The 21,424-nt window shown below is 43.7% G+C and overlaps 1 long non-coding RNA gene across 2 annotated transcripts in view; it reads left to right on the top strand.

Annotated features, from left to right (window-relative positions):
* The window catches only part of LOC144941979 (uncharacterized), a 111,273-nt gene extending 89,849 nt beyond the window's left edge, over positions 1–21,424 (top strand). For both annotated transcript variants that reach the window (XR_013639301.1, XR_013639302.1), the window contains 2 exons: positions 17,869–18,008; positions 21,359–21,424. This is a non-coding gene — a long non-coding RNA (uncharacterized LOC144941979). The remainder of the gene's footprint in view (positions 1–17,868; positions 18,009–21,358) is intronic.

Below are 21,424 nucleotides of genomic sequence, written 5' to 3'. Positions count from 1 at the left end.
TGCTTTAAAATCGTACTTGAACGGTCTGCCTCGTGTTTCGGAGGGGTTTTTACCCCTAGGAACCTGCGTTTTCCATGGGCGTCCCTTGGGTGACCATCCAGGCTACATCAGTGGATAATGCCGAACGAATACATGATCAGATTGCGCTCATTACACCCAACGTGCTTGTCGCAAATGAACCACCAATACCTTGCTGCTGATCTCGTCAAGGAGCGTAAACCAGCATCACGCGAACACCGGTCATCCTCGCAAGCAGCGGCTTTTGGCTAACCGTCGAACAAAGACGGTGGTCACCACATCGCACACTTTCAGATGCGCTTCTGCGGCCGTCTGGAACCCTCCTTCCGATATTAGAAAGCCACTGGAGCTGTGCACTTTTAAATCATCTAGATTGAAAACTCATTTCTTTAGAACTGCTTTTTGTTTTTAGTTTGTTGTCCTTCCCCCGCACCTCGATTAGCACGGTTGGCTACGTACGGTGCAATACAAGATCAACATGCATACATACAACATGGCACATGCAAACAACATACAGACATTCCCAGAGGCTCAAAACCCTTCAGACCGCTCCACGTCTTAAATCCGGAGTGCAAATTTGCATACCATGTTCAGACTTACTATGGCGTGATATCTAGCACACTGGATGGGGTATGAAGTGACTGAATTAAAATCCTGGTTCGACACGAGTTAATATATTTGGGCACGCAAACCATCTGTTGCCTGTGTACATCCACTGAGTAGAATACCGTGAATCTATGAGTGCATTGCTTGTGCTGGGATAAACTGTGGGCCACCCCAGCTCCTCCATGCAATGCCATTTGTTCATCCAAGAAGGCTTCGCAGATTCTCAAGACTATTTATGACGGCCACGAACTGGGATGTTTGATGTTTGTCCTCCCACGAAAGTGGAGAGCCATCTCAAGGTCCACACAGGCGGGTTCCTGAGCCCACTGACGCACTGCCATCACGTGGCCACGTCAGCCCATTTTTCAGAGTTTCACAAATGCGGTTAGATGCGTTCCTGACAAGTGCCGTGTTAAGCTAAGACCACACTTGGTGAAGAATTACCGCACTGAATCACATTGGCACTATGAAATCAACATGCAGTCATCCTGTGGTGGGACAAAGAACTGAGATGAGGGTACGCCAGGTACTATCTCATTGCGCTTACCGTATCGTACAGCAGAGGTCGCAACCGGGTACCCAATACCCGTACCCTACCCGATACCTGGCTATCCTTACCCGGGCAGGTACGGGTACGGGTACCCGTTTGCGACCCTGGTCCGGCCGGGTACGGGTACGGGTAGGCCGTGAGTCACTGGTGAGTAACCGTTTGTCACTCATTTCGGGTAGGCTACGGGTACGGGTAGGGAACGGGTACCCGTACCAGGTCGGGTACGGGTACGGGTACCCATTTGCGACCCTGGTGCGGCCGGGTACGGGTACGGGTAAGGAATCAAAACCCGTTTGCGACCTCTGTCGTAGAGCTCAGCTGCGCAGTTCAAGAAAGTAGTTTGTTGTTGACCGCTCAAAAACCGCGTTATAACAGCAGCACGTTCCACATTACAAGTTGTACGATAAGTGTGATAGCGAAAACTAGTTATGTTTAAATGCGTTAAGGGAGGACTTACCGAATACATCACACATCATCACTCGGCTCAAAAGTGCTAGAATAATTTCAAATATAACTCTAAAATAGGATCAGATCAGAGCGCAGCTTGAATCAGGTGGCTATTGTGAAAAGCTAAATGCCAAACAAAACCTCTATCATTACAACATTATGCATGGAATGTTCATATAAATGTTCCAAGGCATTTACAAACATATGGTTTCATAGAATACCTTTCATTGAAAAGATAAATATTGAAAACTGTAAACGTATTATCTATCTCTTGGTAACGCTCTTTAACTGAGATAATAACTTGTAAAAAAATGCTGTAAAAAATATCTCAATATCCTTATCAACGGGGAGGTATTGCAGAGGCGTGCGAGCAATTTGTAAAGGTTAAGAATAAGAATTAAACGCTTTTGAAATGTACCATGTTTGCGGGAGACTTAAAGTCAAATGTCAGTGCCTTGTATCGGATGATTGGCGCAGCAATAGATCCGAGCTCACACCACCCTGTATTGTAATTCATAAAGAGAGCAAATATGTTGGGGCCTTTTGTGTCGCTCAAAAAAAAGGGCCCGATAGCAAAACTGCCAAGGCCACGTCAATCAGCTGGATGGCCGGGGAATCGCAAGCGAGGCAGATCGCGATGTGGATGCCGTTATCCCACCTTGACATATTCGGGTAGTTTCAGTGCAACGATTTGAATTGCTGTAAGAGCATTTTCTTGCAACCTATACGTAATATGATCGCAGAAATAGTCCCACGCAGTTCCAATAGATTTGTTTTTAGATTGTGCAGCTTTCCATAGTTCACCGGTTGCTTTCTGTGCGAGGAAAACATGAAAAAGGTTAAGGTGCAACCCTGCAAGTGCCTGCTCAGGCCACTACAGGTGGACGGGCCTCGACTCGAGGAAGGTATCTTTAGATAGTACCTCAACAACAACATCAACCGCCATTCGCCACTAAGTGGTGGTGATATCACCACCTCACTTGTGCCAGGCCATGTGCACTTTAAGGCCACGTGAAGTGTCGAACGCCTGCTGGCAGTAGATCACGAGACAGACCCAGGTGCCATCGGTTGAATTACTGAGATGACTGACTGATGCACCACCTGTGCCCCCTATTGTTCCAATCCAGTGTTTTATCCGCCCGACGCTCTACTCGTTGTTGTGAGCGTCGCTCCTCTGCTCTCCGTTGTTGCTGGAGGGCGACTGCCTCCAACTGCCCAGCAGCAGCAGCGTCCTTCACGAGCCTCCTCCACAGAGGCCGATCTTGACACCGCTGGTACCAGTGATTGGCAAGTCGAGGAGTAATCACACTATACCACCACACCACGTGGAGCCTGCCAATAGACGTTATGTGGTTATACCCATTTGTACTGCTCGGTGGACAGAAGCAAAGGGATTGAATAAACTAGCTCGTTCTTTCAACTACGGAGCCAGGAGATTGAACTGTTGACCTTTGTATTGTAAGTCCATCACACGACGGCGCATAAACGATCCACAAATTGTGCTTTTAGAACGAGAGGCACACGTAAGCGCTGCTCGTCTTAGGTGGCCACGGTGTTTGATTGGACCAGCGGGCAACCGGGCACATCCTAATAAGTGGGCCCGGAGCTAGACCATAGCGCCGTGCCAAACTCAAATGTTAACCTTAATCGGTTGCACAAAAAAAAAGAAAAAAACTATTTAAGTTGGGCTGAGTGCACAGTAAAGTCATTATTAGCTTCATTGTCCAGCGGCCCTGTTTCACTGTGAGTGGCCTTAGTTGTAATGACTTAAAGATTATGGTTGTCCGATGGTGATGATGCTGATGGTGATCTACCAAGAGTGGCTGCAAGCATCGAGACTGTAAAGTGATTGACAATGATCATGATTATCGTGATGATCGTATATAAGATATAATCTGCCAGAAAAAAAGGGGAAAACCTATTCTCATATTTTGATACTCGCGAAGGAGGTCCCATGTTGTAGCAGCTCACCCCGAGCTCTCATTACTCTGAGAGTGCATTGTCTTTGTGCTGTTCACCTTTTGGCGTCCTCTGGTCTAACACCGTTTTGAGACGAGGCTCAAAAGAAAGCTGTCTCTGGTGTGGACCAATCAGTTTCAAAGACAATGCATATATTATCAGAGTATGTTTTTTGTTTGCATTCTGACCACAAGTATTGTGGCTAATGCAGACACGATTCCTTGTAAAAGATTTCAGTTTGGTGTTTTAAGATCTTAACATCTGTTTTGTTGATGGAAAAAAGGGGAAAACCTTTTCTTATAATTCAAGAGTATCGCATGATTGTACACCTCGTGGTCGCATCTATAATGTGTTTAACATCGATATCATTTTCCAAGGATTTGAACCCTGGGCGTCATGACACGAAGCATTTAAGCGCTGTGGTGGCGAGATGTTAACTCCCTCGCTTGGTATGCAGGCGGTCGTGGCTTCGATCCCAACCCTGACGCCTGCTGCTGTATAATTGTAGTTTGCATGTTCTCCCCATGGTCGCGTGGATTGTTCTCCGGGTCCTCCGGTTTTTCCCTCCACATTTAGAAACATGCGTTTAGAGCAGTGGTTCTTAACCTGGGGTGCACGCATCCTCTGGGGGTGCAATGTGCCCTTTCTGAGAAGCAAGGGGGGTGCAGGTTGCAGTTAAGGTTAAGAACCACTGGTTTACAGTATTTGGTTGCCAAAAATGTCCACTTGATAAGCCACTTCGTTGTGCCATCATTTGAAAAAGAGCTTTCTAGCTCAGCGGGCCCTACCTGCTCAAATATAAAAGAGTTTAGTATCTTAAAATAGTTTTTAATATGTTCTGATCTCTTACCGAGCAGTGAAGACCCCCTTTGGTATGGGGAATGGCTGGGCAGGGTCTTACGGACAATGGGTGGTCTGATTTATGCACGTGGCATTTACAAGTTGTTTGCAATGGACCCCCGAATGAATTGCAACACGGCGTGTTGCTCGTAAACGTTGCAATCAAAATAATTACACAAAAAATGTTTATGCATGCGGCATTTGGCCACGGACAAAACGTGCAGAGCAATGGGGGAAATGTATGGAATGATTATGGGGAGTCTTCTTTTGGATTGGAGAGAGGAGATTTTGGTTTGAATGATGCATTTATTCTCCAAAAAAATACCGTGATTGCTTTGTACGTTCAGAAGATAAACGTATTATACTCATTGTTGAGAAACCTTAACAAAAAAACCTGACAATGCAATCTGTGTAAATATGTGTGTACAGGCAATTTTAAGCAAAGCACATTCACCAAACTGTGTCTTTTAATGGCCATTGTGCGTCTAACTCCATGCATTTTAAATTATGTAAAGAGATGCAATTGGTGCGCATGGTAGCGTGCCTATGTGTGTGTGCTCGCATCAGTTCCATTATGTGAGTTTTGCAGCAATCTATCTAAGTACAGCAGACAGGACCGCTACACGTGTGCTCATTTGTAAATGGGGTAATGTGCAGTTCGTGTCTGTGTGTCCGTGTCAAACCTCATAATTACTGTAACAACCATAGATTTTTTTTAAAAACACAGCAGCTTAAACAGCCAATTGTAGTGCTATTTATTGTGTTAATAGGCAAATCTGCATATTGATGTTTGTGTATATGTAACTTTGTGTATGTTTGGTGGGAGTGATCGTGTTAGAAAAAAAATAATTTGTATTCATCCGGATGATATGGCATTGTACAAGACTGGCCACTGTATTTCCATTCTTGTATGTGGCATGGACAACGATTAGATTATCTCAAAGTAATATAAGTACCCTGGTGTGGTGGTACTGTATTTTAGTGCAGGCATAAACAAAACGTAGCTATGGATATATAAATAGGTTTAATAAGCTAAAGTGTGAAAAATAATTGCCCCTCTGTGACCAGTTTACAACTCCAGAATTGCCAAAGACAAAATTCATTGTAAATGGCTCTCGCGCTACAACTCCCGTAAAGAATCCTTGAATTGATTCAATATGGGCCATTGTCGTATTAAATTGATCCGATACGTTGTAACGCAGAGGCATTAATTATGGATTTAAAGCTTTCGTGACTGCAGGGATTCATACTCTTAGGTTTTTTTTGGTAAAGTCACGTAGGTAAAATAATAATTAAAATAAAATAATAATAAATGAAAATAACTAAATTAACTCACGACGTTTCGGAAGCAACACAAGCCTCCGTCATCAGGTGTAACTGCTCCAGTATAAATTATAACACGCTACAGTAATTTTACTTTAGCAGTTACACCTGGTGACTGAGGCTTGTGTTGCTTCCGAAACGTCGTGATTTAATTGAGTTATTTTCATTTATTATCATTTTATTATTATTATTTTTACCTACGTGACTTTACCGAAAAAACCTAAAAGTATGAACACAGAGGCAATTGTATCATGCACTGTGCATCAAAATTGAACAACTGCATTGTGCGTTGTTATCAATTCGAGGCCTTAACGATCACGACCCGAGGCACTGTAATGGCAAAGCCAGATGTGTTTTATTCCGCAACCTTGTGAAAATGATTCATTGATCCAAAAAAAAATTTCAACGCTGTCCTGCTGTGTACAGATATTTTTCGAAATTATTTAAAACCATCTCGGCAAATACCCCAACAGTTATAATTATGAACGAAACTAGCAAGCATGAAGCATTTTTCATGACAGTGTGCAGACGATGCATAAAATGTACTTTGGTTAATTTTGTTGCATTAATGTACATTACCGAACTTGGGAAAACGTCATCAACATTTTTCTGCTGACAGCATTTATGTGCAGTCAATTGCGTTCGCACGCACGCACACGTAACTTTATTGCAAGAGTAAATACCGCCATCTCTTGGGAGATTGCCACGCGTTTACATCTTAAGTGAAACAAAACGTCATAACCTTTACGAATGCCCCACGCAAAGCTTTACCTGACGGAGCATAAAGTTTGGTATTTTACTGTGAACGATTCACAAAACCCACCAGTGAAAGGCACGTTCGGCAAATTTTGAGCAAACGATGCCACAGCTCGGCGTCTTTGTGTTTTCTGAGCATGAATCACAGCGCGGTCGGAGTGGAATCAAGTTATTGGTCGGTTATTTTTCGCGTGCCAAAGGGCCTTGCAATGGAAGGGTTAACGGTTCATGCTAAGCGGTGATTTGCGAGCCAGTGCCAAGATGGATTGTGGCAACAGACCACAGAGGTTTAGGCATTTTTAAGATAAATAAGAAAAACATTTAGCTGTGCATATGCACACCAACTCTCAGCTTGAATTTGCTCGTTGCTCTTGTGAACGTGTGCTTCCACAACAGCACACACATATGTACTGATGCATACGAAATACATAGACACAAACATGGACACACAGATGATCTCACACACATACTTCAACAAAGACACAGGTCACCCACAAGCAGCCCTATGGACCTGTTGGGAGAAGTGCTATGAGTAAGCACCTATTCAGGATAACATGGTGCACAGAGCGATGGAGTGGCCAACATCACACAACATCAGACCTTTGTTTCGTCAGTACCGATATGTACACACTGCCTGGGTTACTTAGGTAAGGCCGACTTGATGGGGGGCCCAGGACAAGTTTCGATACCACTTGCCGCCGTTGTTGGCCCTGGCCTGAAATCAAGCTCAGGTCGGTGGGGTCCTAACAGTGATCTAACCGCTGCATCACCACTCCCCACAAATATGTACATACAGGCACACAAAGACAAAGATCTCCCGTATAAATTTCGATTTTAAGCTTTCGTGACTGCAGAGATTCATCTTCTTGGTTCTTTCGGTAAAGTCAGGTAGAAGGGAAATAATAAAATAATAAAAATAAAACATAATAAAATAGTATTTTTATTTTCATTATTTTATTATTTCCCTTCTACGTGACTTTACCGAAAGAACCAAGAAGATCTCCCGTATAGCCTGTGACAGATTGTTAGGTGCTGCTAGCGAGTAGCACCTATGAAGGCCGACACGGCACACGAGGGGGTGGGTTGCCAACACGATGCCCGGCAGCCTTTGTCTCCCCAGTGGCGATGTGTGCACATCGCACCAGGTACTCATTTGAGGCTGAGTCGACCTAGGTGAGGCCCAAGAACGGTTCAGATAATCGTCACTGGGTGTTGGCCGTGAGCTGGAATCGAACCCGGGTCACCGGGTTCGTAGCGCAGCGTAGCGCTAACCACTAACCACCGCTCCCCTACACACACAGACAGAAACTTGTGTGGATGCAGACACGCAGAGAGAATGTCCACACACAGAGAGTATGTCCACACACACAGAGAGTATGCCCACATGCGAGTCTATGGTGTCGCAGAGAAATGGAAGCAGCAAGACAAATACAGAAAGAAGTGCCCATATACAGCCGTGCACACACGCGCACAGCGTTTGATATGACATTTCTATCTGCCTTTTCTTTTCATATCAAGCATCAGATGAGCAGTGGTCAGATTCAATTTTTTTTATTCCTTTATTAAGCAGTGTAGTGCTCTTCAGCAGTCATATCTCTCGGCGCCGGCGGTGTGCTCATTATTATTAAGGCAGATAGCCCTGTCCCATGTCCTTGTCATAGGCACTGCAGGAGAGCCCGCCAGACCCATCACATCTGCTTTCAAAAAGCCACCTGGTTACCTGCCCATTGCATTCAAATCCAGCTGCTGAATTGCCGTCTATGAGCCCCACTGCGTTGCGAGGGCCCATAGGTTGCTGTCTGTCAAACAAGTCGGCAGCTGTCTCCTTCAAACATGTACAAAAAAAATTCACATTGCATTTGCAATGTTCCAAATTCTAGATTTGAAGCTTTCGTGACTGCAAGGATTCATATTCTTAGGTTTTTTCGGTAAAGTCACGTAGGTAAAAAAATAAAATTAATAAAAGTAAAATAAAAATAAAATAAAAATCACAACGTTTCGGAGGCAACGCAAGCTTCCGTCTTCAGGTGGAACCGTCACAGCTCGATAGCTGTATCAAGTAAATGTGTTTACTTGTGTTGCCTCCGAAACGTCGTGATTTTTATTTTACTTTTATTTAACTTTTATTAATTTTAATGTTGTATCAAGTAAATATATGTACTTATGTTGCCTCCGAAACGTCGTGATTTTTATTTTATTTTTATTTAACTTTTATTAATTTTAATGTTTTACCTACGTGACTTTACCGAAAAAACCTAAGAATAATAATGTTCAAAATATTACCTTTACGCAGTTTGGGGTGCAGAAAAACTCGATTTACTGTGGCATGGAACGTCTGATGACTTAGGAGTGCATTACAAATGTAAGTTGTTGTTGTTGTTACCAGCTCACAACAGGCAGGTGGTAGCACTGCAGAGCAGAGGTCGCAACCGGGTACCCGATACCCGTACCCTACCCGATACCCGGCTACCCGTACACTGGTGAGTCACCGTTTGTCTCTTCTCACAATTCAAGTTCCTAGAATCAACCCACCCGCGCCTGCAAAATGGCTTCATCCCAGAGGTCGCAATCAAGTACCCGATAACCGTACCCGTTTGCGACCCTGGTGCGGCCTGGTACGGGTACGGGTAAGGAATCCAAACCCGTTTGCGACCTCTGCTGCAGAGGCTTCCGCGGTCGTGCCACATGGCTCGGCACGACGTCCGACGTTTCGCTGCACGTGCTGCGAGGCGAAACGTCGAGACACGGTGCCGAACAACATGCGTGACAACCTGGAAACACGCGAGATTAGGCACACGGTGACTCCAAGCACATGTGCGGTGTGTTAGGGGCCGTAAATAAATGACGTCACGCGATTTTGGACGATTTTTGACCCCCCCCCCTCGTCACACGGCGTCACTAAAAGTCAGACCCCCCCTCAAATATGACGTCACAAAGCTCTGCCCCCCCTCCCCAAACCATATTTCCATTTTGAAAATAAAACATGCTTCAAATCGCTTTAAACTATTGTTATTGTAGTGCGTATTTAATGTGGCGCTGCACTCTGATGTTGTCGGAGGAAACATTTATTAAAAAGTCTATTTAAATAAGTGGAACGTGTTGTCTACATTTATTAAAAGTTGCGCATTTTGATGTGACGCCACATTTCTCAACCTACCCCCCCCCCCCCTTTCGTCACACATCGTTAACAAATGTCTGACCCCCCCCCCCCCACTAGGTGCGTGACGTCATTTATGTACGGACCCTTATATAAACGCCTAATATACTCTTCGCATGGTACCCAGTCTGATCCACTACAATGCTTGCACAATACGTTCGTAATAGTATTGGTATAGTTGTAACGGTACGGAGCAGTCGTGCAGTGGCTCGTGCACTGCGCTATGAATCTGACACGGCCTGAGTTTGACTCCTGATCACAGCTGATATCGGTGGTGAGTGATGACTGAGATCAGTGGTGAGTGATTACTGATCTGACACTGACACCGACTCTGTTCCCACCCCCACACACACTTACCGGCACTTTTAAAGGAATTCAAAATAATACATTGGCTCACACTATAAAGCGAAATGTTTCAATAATTACTGGTATTAATACTAATATCTATTATTGCATTCGTGAGAAAAATACTTGTACCCATTTGTATTTTACTAAGGTGTAAGGCTACACCTTAGTATAATTCAAACTTGATTCTTTAATTGTGTCCAGCAATAAAATCCGAACAATATTTTTAAATGTTACATTTTTTACTTTTGATTTGGCCCTCATATATATCATAATGTATATTCATACTTTAAGAGCATAATACAAACTTGTTTCATAACCATTATATTAATGCGGTTGGCTACGTACAGTGCGAAAGAAGTTCAAAATATTCACGTCTACATATACGCAACACAAAAGCTTATTTCATTGGTTATGAGCGAACACTTATTGCATCAGTGTTTGCTACAATGACGTTCACACACGTGTTATTTTTTCATGAAGCCATCAATTTTTATCCTTCCCATATCTGCAACAAATGCACATGATGCCATTTCATTTAAAATGAAAAAAAAAATGCTAAAGAGATGGAATATTTCACGGGGGGTGTGTGCCATGTTATGGATGTACATCGACATCTACCTAATCACATCCACTTGAGACCTCAAAAGAGCATGACAATAAATGAACGTGGCATTAAAATGACTTTAATCCAAATGGTTACGTGGGTAAATGTCATAAAAAAAAACAGACATCTCATATTAGATGAGTTCAGCTGTTGCACCGCAAATGACATCGGCTATTTTTCATTCGACAGAATCAATGTCTTCGCTTTATATTTCATCCATAGAAGAGCTACTCAATTAGACATTCTGTGGTGGCAAGCTCGATGTTGAAAATTAAAACATAAATCTGGACGGGGTGATATTTTGTTTTCGCTGTTGCCGTTATAATGTTTTTTTTTTTTTAAATGAACCCTCATTCTCAAATGTGACAAAAAAAATCACCGCCTGTTTTATTTAACCAGCACTGGGGCTTCCTGTTGTACCTAGGGCATCAATGTGTTTACGAGTTTACATTGACTCCCACTAAGTGTGCAAATTACATGCCACTGGTGTCATTTATTGTATTCAAAACATGTTCGTATCATTTTTTCTATGTAACAAACATCAGTACTGGGTGATTCCTATGAGCCATATCGCCATGATAGGTATGTGAATATTTGATGTTAACACGATTCCTAATGGGCTCGTGCAGCAATTCTAATTGGCAGTATTGTTGTAAAAAAACTTTTTTACAAAACATTGTCACCTAATTGCGATGCTGGGAATTGCCACTAGAATCACATTAATTTGAATGACGACGCAGAAATTTTTCTCGAAGTGAATTGTGATTCTATGAATAATTAAGGTGCAGGAATCTATATTTAAATTAACGTTCCCACATAATTCCCATTAATTTTCACGGAGATTCTGGCTCTCCATTTAAAATGAGATTCTAGTGCCAATTTCCAGGATCATCACTAGAAGGCAAGCTTTGGCGATTCTCCATCCAGCAAGAAAAGGGAGATTCTGGCTCTCCAGTTAAAATGAGATTCTAGTGCCAATTCCCAGGATCATCACTAGAAGGCATGCTTTGGCGATTCTCCATCCAGCAACTTTGAGGCGGGGTTGGTGCATCACGCAAAGATAAGCTCATCAAGTGAGTGTGTCACGTGCTTGTGCATGAGACCTCCACCAACAGGGCAACAGCATGTCTGTAGGAGACACTGCAGCCAGCAAACTTGAGAGTTCTCTCCCAGCATGTGAGTTTTCTCCAGCCACTGCAGTTTCTTCCAACGAACATTAAAGTATTGCATTTAAATCAGTAACAGAAACTGAGCAAACATCTCAATTAGGGCAACCTCAAAATAATTATCGGCACTCATCGAGGATTTCCGGGATGAGCAAAGATATTTAGTAAATAACTTTGGTCATCTTCCAATTGCCACACCTGTCAGCACGTGGTTCCGGGTTGGAATCCGAGGACATTGTGACTGAAATGCCAATCCACCAGTAAAAAAGCACCTTGCGAGCCCAAGCCTGCTGCCTAGCTCAGAAGGAAAAAGAAGCAAATTGAATTCCTCTGGCGAAATAAGAAAAGGGAAAGGCCACACACGCGGCACTGTAATTGTTGTGCAGATGGGAAAAAAAAGTTAGCGGAGGACAGGCAAAGGTCGGAGGAGCATGTCTTCCTATCTGGATCACCACCCTCGTCTGTAATCACGTCTAATAAATGTTTTATAGCGCGCATTGTACCACGCGGCGATGGGGTATTTTCAGCCTCAGATTAATTCCTTGACTCAACCTAACCATTTGTTATACGCTCGCCCATCTCGTTTGAGATCCTCATTAAGTTCATTCTGCCAGAGATGCCGGGCTCCCTTCGCGTCCTGTCGCTTCTTCCCTGCGGCCTTCGCTGTACCTTTCCCGGACCCTTCTACCCCTCATTGGAAACCCTCCAGCCGTCCTGTGTCTCCCACTCCCTCATCCCCCCCCCTCCCACAATGCAATTTAATTCCTCTTAATTGTTTATTTGCTTATTCATCATGCGGAAAGAGGCATGCTTGAGCTGCGTCCTATGTTTAAATGATGAGACTCCCGTTCTATCTCTGGCTACGGGTGCCCCACGAAGCCAGCATTTTCAAGCGGAACGTTTTTATGGCTTTTTTCTTCAAACGTTGCCACGTGGAATGCAAAAAAAAAATATGATACATATAGGCAATATCATTTTCAGTGGTCGATAATAAAATGAAGCCAGCTTAAATTTGCACAACAATTCATTTGACGAATTCTCCCGTTGGACCATGTAAACATATTTTCACCGTGAGAATTTAATTCCAAGTCCAATCTGCTGTGGACATTAAAGACAATGTCACAGTCCTCAATAACGATCAGGAATGCTAACCCGAGGGTGCTGGCTAAAATCCCACCAACATGTCAATAGCATCTCTGGTCCAGCTGAATTATCCCACGGTGGCTAATTTGAAGAAATTAAGTCCATCTCTTCAGAGGCTTCATGTCCTTGCAAATGAGACGCGTGCATCTCCAGTGGATCGCTGCACACTCACCGTCATCAAATACAAATGTACACATTCATGTATCGATCTAACAATGGTTCATTGCATGGTGTTTTTAAAATATATAAATTACGTAACATACATGGGGGGGTGGTAGGGACTCACATAGAGACACAGGAACACGGAGACACAGGCAGGTTAGGGGGATACAAAGGACACAGAGAGACAATGGGACACGGGGACATGATGGAGAGAGACACAATACCGTAGAGACAATGGACCGTGCAACAATACAAGATTAACAATGGGGAAGAGAGGGCAAGAGGAAATATGACAACATAACACCTTCCCTCCCTGTGCTGTGAATAATCATACCAGCCAGGTCCGCGGATGCATTTGCTTTGTTCTGTACAGAGCACTCGCCTGCGTGCATGGTCTAGTGACATACCCCAGTAGTCAAACTGAAGAGATACATTATAAAACATTATTTTATGTATTTAAGTAATAAGCTGTCGGTCTGGGCAGTTATTTGCATGTTGAATCAATCACAGATACGTGCATTAAAAAGCATCTCTTTGAGATGTCATCGACTACATACAGCCGGGCGGTGGTGGCGAGGCACGCCGGTAATTCTGCACCTGTGAAGGCGAAGGTTTGCGGATCGCAGAGACGTTGTGAAACTCTCTTCCTGTGGCCGTCGGGGATACGACACTCTGGCGCGCCAGGAGAAGGCGATACAGCAAACTGTGAACAAACACCACCCGTCCCATCCGTATGGGATAGAACGTTGTCCCCTCGCACGTGTGTTTTTTTTCCAAGTGCCCCAGTTTCCTCCCACGTCTATAACACTTAATTGGTCGAAAAAAGAGTATGTTATTGAGGACTGCAGAGCTTGGGCAATTGTTGTTGTCAACAGTTCACTGCCTGGCTGCTGCCTTCCAGCTCGTCTGTGATTCCTTCGCAAAACGTGAGATGCAATTTGCACGAATGACGCTGAAGAAAACGAAACATCATGAACAGTTAAATAATTCAGCAAAGAAAACCGAGTGAATAGGTGACCAGTGCACCACTGCAAAACGCACCATCTACAGTCCACCCACGAGGCCGCCATTCGATGCTGCATACAATTCTGACAAAAAAAAACAAACCATTCCCTCCGATAGCCAACTCACCTGCAATGAGCCCAATCTTGTCACATCTCAGGAGGCGAGCAGGATTAAGCCCGCGTGTTAGAGCATGACTGAGCATCGGCCGTGTACACCGGGGTGTAACGGACGACTACGCCAGGTGGTGGTCAGTAACGGAAAGTCCAGGATAATCCGCCGGTATGTTACGCTTCGAAACTCGAATTTCTCACTATCAACCTGTACTGACCAGTGTGATGAAGTATGGATGAATGGCCCCCAAGGACCACCAAGGCATGGGGAGCCTCGCATCTAGATATGCAGTTGCAACAGGGACATGCACATGCACCCATGTGCATGGCGTACAATTATCAGTGTATTGGTTTAGCCATGTTTGTTTGTTGTAGTACAGAGTTAGACTGATGGCCTTAACCTAAGTTGTCTTGTGGTTGTTGTTGGTTGTTTTACTTGCATCCCACTGGGATTTTTGCACACAGTGTTGGTGTACGGTGATTTTTGTTCTGCAATGTTTTGCCGTCTTTTCCTGGATTTTCTGTTTGCACTCAGTCACATATTCACTTTAAGATGTTTTCTTGTTCATGTTTTTTGTTTGTTGCGGTTGCACCCGATTCAAGAGCCGAATGGCTCATAGGGCTATACCTAATAAATTACCTTGAACTTGACCTAACTTGAACTTGAATTGAAGAACAAGCTAAAGAGAGAGTAAGTATTTTTTTAAAATGTGAATATTGCCAGCCCTTTGCTGGGTTTAGGCCCTCTGCCGGGTGTAACTATGGATCCAAGGCAACAGCAAGACTTTGCCTAATTCGCAGCCGCCGCGCTCGTCCCTTGAAGGCAGAGTGTGTCCGTGGCCATTCAAGTGTCAAAGGGAGCTTAATTATGTGACGGTGACACAATTTGGCTGATGTCCACGGGCAAACACACAATGGAATCTGTCAAGCCCGCGGCGCTTATAGATGTTTCAAACGGAAGCATTGCATGCCCCTAATGAGCGCATGAACACAAAGAGAGAGGACCGGCGCACAATGCCCAGTATAATTATCGAGTAACTTACATGTGTACGTGTGTGTGTGTATATATATACAGAGCGCTAAGTTGCCTTATAACAGTATCAAGTGCAAAATTTGTGTTTTCCAAGAGCACTCCTACATGCTCTCATCCTTACTTTGAGAGCAAGTCAGTGTGCGAGCATTACGACGACGACGACGACGATGATGATGACGATGTGAGGAGGTAAAGGTGCAGCCTTGCAACTGCTTGCTCACACCGTCGGCTTAGGTCACTGACTCACTACACTTTGCAATAGATTTAAATAATTGGTGACTGCCTGGATGTGCACCTCCGATGAACACCTACAATTAGCGCGGTTGGCTACGTATGGTGCAAAAGAAGTCCAACATACATACATGGATTCAGACCCAGGATTTGAGCAGTGCCGGTATAAATGCATTCCGTTTTTTTTTCTCCCAAAAATAGTTGTACCCTTGGGAAACAAATATCCGTTCCAACCAGCGAAACAAAAGTTACCCCTTTCTTATTTGTACCCCTGGTTAGAGTTAGGGGTTAAGGGGGTTATGCACGACATTGATTGAAAAACAAAAAAAGGCAGGTCCAAGCAGGTGGTATTGAAAAAGCAAAACTACACTGAAAACAAATGAAGGGATTGTGTGAAAAATAAGATTGGAAAGTGGTCTTAAAAGTAAAGGTTTTTTTATATTCGGTAAAGTCACGTAGAAGGGCAATAAAAAAAAAACATAATAAAATAAAATTCTGTCTTTCTGACAGCTCTGTTCTTCACCTGAGGACGGCTGCTTGTGTTGTGGCCGAAACGTCGCGATAATTTTATTTTATGATGTTTTATTTTTATTATTTTATTATTTCCCTTCTACGTGACCTTACCGGAAGAACCAAGAATATGAATCCCTGCAGTCACGAAAGCTTTAAATCGAAATTTAAAAGCATGCACGTAGAAGTGTGCGGACAAAGAGCTCTGCTTCAAAAATACGGGAACACAAATATTTAGAAGGCGAACCAATTCCCGAACATTGGATTCTAGATGAAGAAGATGTTGGTGGCAGTATTTCGTGACAAACACGAATGAATAAACTGCTGCTCCTCAATTATTTAAATCAGTAAAACCAACAAGCAAAGGCTACAAATCTTTACGGGCATTGTGTACATTACCAGGATTGCACAATACTCCCCTCGATTGAAATTCATGAAATGATTGGAAATAATTTGCTTAATTTCGCGTGGCGCTGCACGTGACCGCATCACCTGCAACATCTGCCTCTGGATTGACACGTTGTCAAAAGCCGTGTGTCGCCTCAAAACGGAATTCAGATCCCAAGAGATGGCAGACTCTTCCAAGTTGGCGAGGTTTTTTTTTTCTCCGCACCAACACGGATGCAACTTTCCGTATTCTTTCCCACAATCTCTCTCCTGGAGCCAAGCGTGCCTGCTCAGCATGGAACTCTGAATTTCACGCACGGCTCTACACAATGCAGCACCAGCGACTCTTCCTATTTGGCTGCTGCCCCCTGTGTAGTCAAGCGCAGCAGATTTTAATCTCATTTTGCTTTCAGACGGAAAATCCGGCAGTAATTTTATTTTACTTACAGCCCATTCAACATCGTAAACAATTATAATCACTTTAGTAAGTAATCAAGTTTGCTGCCTGCAAGTCATTATCTTTCCGCATACCCTCGATTTTCACATTTATATATATGTATTATTACAGTAAAGCCCAAGTCTTATGCATTTATTATCTAACCATATATAACTGTGCAATTACATGCTTTGTGCATTAGCTGGATATCACAATCACTGACACTCATGAATATTGCTCATTCGAAAAAATACTATTTGTACGTGTGATTTCATTTGCATCATATTACTATGCATTTGCTTCGGTAATAATAATAAAAACAATTCTAATGAGCAAAGCGTTCTTATAGTTTTTCACAACAATGACGGAAATGGGAAATATATATTTTCATGGAAATGCATTTCAATGCTGGGATTTTTTGGGGGTTTAATCATTTGCCAACATCCCCTCCCAGCTGAAAAACAGCCTCGCCAGCGCGACTCTTTCAGCCGTGTGGCTCGATCAGGCCGCTGTGCATACCATGCGCGTGTGCTCAGTGGGGCCCCGTGTCAAAGGGTCAAGATTGCAGCCCTGCAATTTCTTGATCACGCCATTTGCTGGCGTAAGGAAGGGCCTCGACTAAAAGGAGGCATACAGAATTTGGCCTACTCTTCCAAGTCGGACAGACATCGCGGAAAATTGTGGGAGCATAGCCACACTGTAGCCGTTCACGCGCGTGGCGTAGCCATTTATGCTGCTGGATGGACACATGCCCCACTGGGAGATTGAATCGGCGAATTTTGAATTCCAAGTCCAGCGTCCTAACCATCACGACAACATCTGCACGTAAATTTCCACGCAAATGCTCTGCGGGTCGACGCAATGTCCAAAACGAAGCTGAAAAAGAATTAACCTGCGAATGGGGGTTTTCCACAAATAACAAATTCCACATTTTGACGGCAAAAAAAAAACCACAGCGATGACAATCGTTGCGATGCTGACGATGCCTACAACGGCCATGAGTTGGCGGGTTTTAAATCACCATAGCTGTCCCCTTGGCTTTGATTCTGCCCGTCGCGTGCCCCTGCTGCTGATGAGGTGTGGGTGTGAGGAGCGAGGACGGCGAGAGTCACCTGCCTACGTGCACCCCCAATCAGCCGTCACGGAGGCGGCTGAGCGACGAGACGCCCTCTTCACTCGAGACGAGCGGCCCTGCCGCTGACAACGAAGAGCTGGAGGTGATTCTTTTTCTCCATCAGTGCTCGGTGCCTAATTAATTAATCAGCCATTAAGGTTTTGGTAAAAAAAAAATCTTATAAAACATTTCGTGCTCAGTGTCACACCTCCGCCGCCACTTGATTCTCGGCGAAGGCTTTCGCAAGAGCAATTTGATTGCAATTTTGCGTCAAATTCTGACATCGTAGTCGACGTGGAAGGAGCAGTGGAGTTAAGCACACTGTGCTCTGAACCCATTGACCGGAGATCTATTGCCAGCCATACCTTACATCAGTAGTCAGTGATATATAAACGAGTCCTGGGCCCACGAACCCATTGCACCAAGGGCCAGAAGGAGGTTTATATCCAGCAGCGGATTGACAAAGGAGCTGTACATTTTTGTAGAGTATTCATACCACAGTTTCTTCAGGGTACAACAATTGTAAAATGCTGAGTCCGACCATGAGTCGCAATTTTTGTCTACCTTTTCTCCCAGCTCTGATGAAGGGCCTTTTGCCTAAAAGATGATGCTATTATAAATATAGCTTTCCTACAAAGGAAATGTTGGTTAATGACAAATATATTAAGCGTATTATCAACATGTGTTTCTGCAGAGCCTCAAATGCAATCCCTGGAATGTTAATACAATGACTCAATATGTGTATCAGCAGTTTTATTGATGCTGTTGCACAAGCTGGGCAGACAGACAATGATTGTCCTCATGCCCTTTTCTCTTACTCTGACATCCATTCCAGTTCATGCACCTGGGGAAGCCCCATCTATAAGTTGATTCAACCTCGAGGATGAGTGGCAGGTGATGGCCTCCATCAGATCAGCTCAGCGTCAAGTGAGGGAACCGTGGATGTGATCTATTCTTGCAAAGAAATGAGATCTCACATATACACCTGCTCCTTGTCGATAGCCCCACATACACGGAGAAATAGGAGGACACTCCTCAAAGTTTAGCAGAGGTTCCTTCTGACATTTTTAAATTGTGGAAAGGTCTACTTTTGTAGGCAGTTTCTTCTTATCTTGATTAGCCTTAAAGGTTTCGCTTTTCATCGACAGCACATTTTAAAATACCAGCCGATTTGTTTTAAATACCACTTATTACCGGTGTTATAATCAATTAAATGTAATTGTTAGAACATTATTAATTTATTTCAATATTACCGTACTTTTAAGTGTAAAAAATGCGGTGCATAGACCTTGAGCATTGAAATAAGGCATGGATATATTCGGCAGAATGTGGAAAATAATACTGGTGGACATGATAATCTGGTGGTGGCAAGCATGCATATGCAATTGTAATTTAATTACCAATTTTTTTTTAATGGACCAGCATTTGCAATGCATTAGAGGTCAACACTCAGACCCTGTGTTGATACACATCACAATGAATGTGCACTCACACGCATGGTAAAATAATAAAAAAAAACACAAACAGGCAGGCCAGTCCTAACAACAGACCACTAATTAACACTTACACCTGATAAAAAAAAAACTACACAGCAATTAATTACATGACTGTTAAACATGATATGCTGTTGAATAAAACAGTGACGCTTACCATTAATAAGTGGCATTCTTAATGTCTGCACCGTATTAACAATGAAACATTTACAGAGGAAATATTTATATGATCGGACCAGTCAACATTAAATGATCATAATGTCACCGTGATGTTTGGTTAACATGCCTTTACAAACTTTTTAAATTATTAAAATTATGCAATCGCAAATGTGAAATGTAAAGATAATAAAGTTATGGAATAGAGATTCATGTCATTTAGCCCATAGAGCTGTCTCCAATTGCAGATCCCAAAGCAGGTTTCATATGACTCGGCGCTTTGGCAGAAAGGTTACAACTACAATATAAGTGGGGCTGTATTCCAGCCCAAATGCCAATTATCCTTCAAGAAGCAAATAAACAATTTCTTCTGAAAAATAAAGTTTAGAATGGCACATCTTCAGCTGAAAATAGCACGTTGACTTTTGTCCAAATGTATAATAAGACAAACAAAAAGATCCTTCGTGAATATGTTGAATATTAAGTGGGAATAATAATATTTGTTTTAAATGATTGGAAATATAAATAATAAATAAATACCCAGAAAGGAATGTGGAAATATGAGAAATATAGATTAATATATATAAAAAACACCAAATCACCAATACTATAATTAGTCCTTCAATAGCTAGTAATCTTGCTTTTAACTAATAGTTAATAATCGAACAAACAATACGATAGAGCAAATGCCACCAAACAATATTTGATATCTTAATTAAGAAATGTATAAGCAATTAACATGATAATCCAACACATACAAACCACAGGGGCAGTCAACACAAATAAGCCAGAGATATGGATCCAGGGCTGTTTGTCTAACCCTGCTGCAGCGTACAAGCTCGTGCATGTGTGCACATGCACGTTTATAACAGTACGTGTGTGTGTGCACATGCACGTTTATAAGAGTACGTGTGTGTGTGTGTGGTGGGGAGCGGTAGTGTAGCGGTTAGCGCGCTGTGCTATGAACCTGGCGACCCGGGTTCGATTACCGCTCACGGCCAACATCGGTGACGATTATCGACTCAGCCTCAAATGAGTAACTGATGTGGTGCGTGACATCGCCACTGGGGAGACAAAGACGTCCGGGCGTGGTGTTGACCACCCACCCCCCTCGTGTTCCGTGCCAGCCTTCATACGCGCTCACTAACAGCACTTGCCCCAACTGTCTGTTAAGGCTATATGGGGGATCTTTGTCTTTGTCGTCTCCAGCACTAAAAACATCACAGTTAACATCAGTGATAAGCATATAAACCCGGTGTAAGCCTCATCTATGTCAACAAAGCATTACATGACTACCTGGCGCAGTGTGTAAATATCAGCACTGGGGAGACAAAGGCAGCCGGGCCTATTGTTGGCCACCAACCCCCTCGTGTGCTGTGCCGGCCATAATGATCAGTGCTCACTCACAGCACCCTCCCCAACAGTCTGTTAAAGGATATACGGGTGTGTACGGGTGTGTGTGTGTATGTGTGTATGTGGGGAGCGGTAGTGTAAAGGTTAGCGCGCTGCGCTATGAACCCGGAGACACGGGTTCGATTCCCGCTCACGGCCAACACCAGTGACGATTATCTGAACCGGTCCTGGGCCTCCCCTAGGTCGACTCAGCCTTAAATGAGTACCTGGTGCGGTGTGTAAACATCGCCACTGGGGAGACAAAGGCGGTCGGGCGTGGTGCTTGCCACCCACCCCCTCGTGTACCGTTCCGGCCTTCATAGGTGCTCGCTAACAGCACTTGCCCCTACAGTCTGTTAAGGCTATATGGGGGATCTTTGTCTTTATCTTTGTGTATGTGTGTCCTCTCCAGCGAGCCTGGCTTGTGGATGAAAGCAACATCGTGAGGTCACGCGCTGCCAACTCCTTTGGGTGGCCC

Source organism: Lampetra fluviatilis, chromosome 26, assembly GCF_964198595.1.
Source record: "Lampetra fluviatilis chromosome 26, kcLamFluv1.1, whole genome shotgun sequence".
In the NCBI taxonomy this organism is placed as follows: Eukaryota; Metazoa; Chordata; class Hyperoartia; order Petromyzontiformes; family Petromyzontidae; genus Lampetra; species Lampetra fluviatilis.
This window is presented reverse-complemented; position numbering and strand designations above follow the sequence as displayed.